This window comes from Corvus brachyrhynchos, unplaced genomic scaffold (genome assembly GCF_000691975.1).
Source record: "Corvus brachyrhynchos isolate BGI_N302 unplaced genomic scaffold, ASM69197v1 scaffold166, whole genome shotgun sequence".
In the NCBI taxonomy this organism is placed as follows: domain Eukaryota; kingdom Metazoa; phylum Chordata; class Aves; order Passeriformes; family Corvidae; genus Corvus; species Corvus brachyrhynchos.
The window spans coordinates 233,980-234,429 of record NW_008239671.1 but is presented as its reverse complement, the minus strand read 5'-3'; positions in this window follow the sequence as shown (position 1 = coordinate 234,429).

The window sequence follows — 450 nt, the reverse complement described above, 5'->3', positions numbered from 1 at the left end:
CCCGGGGGGGGGCGGACGAGACCGTGCGGGACCCCCGGTTCCCAGCGAGGCGGCGCGTAGGGCTCAGTCCTGGGACCCCCATGGGGACCGGCACCCCCGGCCGAGACCCCGGTGCGCCCCGGAGCCTCCGTCCCGGTGCCGGTAACGGGGCCTCTCGGACCGCCCCCGACGCCCCGGCCCGTGCCGGTGCCTGTTCCTGCTCCCGTTCCCGGTCCTGTGTCCGGTGCCTGTCTCGGTGCCCATTTCCAGTCTCGGTCCCCTCTTCCGTTCCCGGCCCCATTCCCTGTTCCCTCTGCCGGGTCCTCATTCCCGGTGCCCTGTTCCCGGTCGTTTCTTCCGTCCCCCTTCTCGGTCTCCATTCCCGGCTCCCGTTCCCTCTCCCGGTGTCCCCCGCCCTCCCATTCTCACCAGTCGGTCGCAGCCCGGGGGTTCCCCACGTCCTCCCGCGCC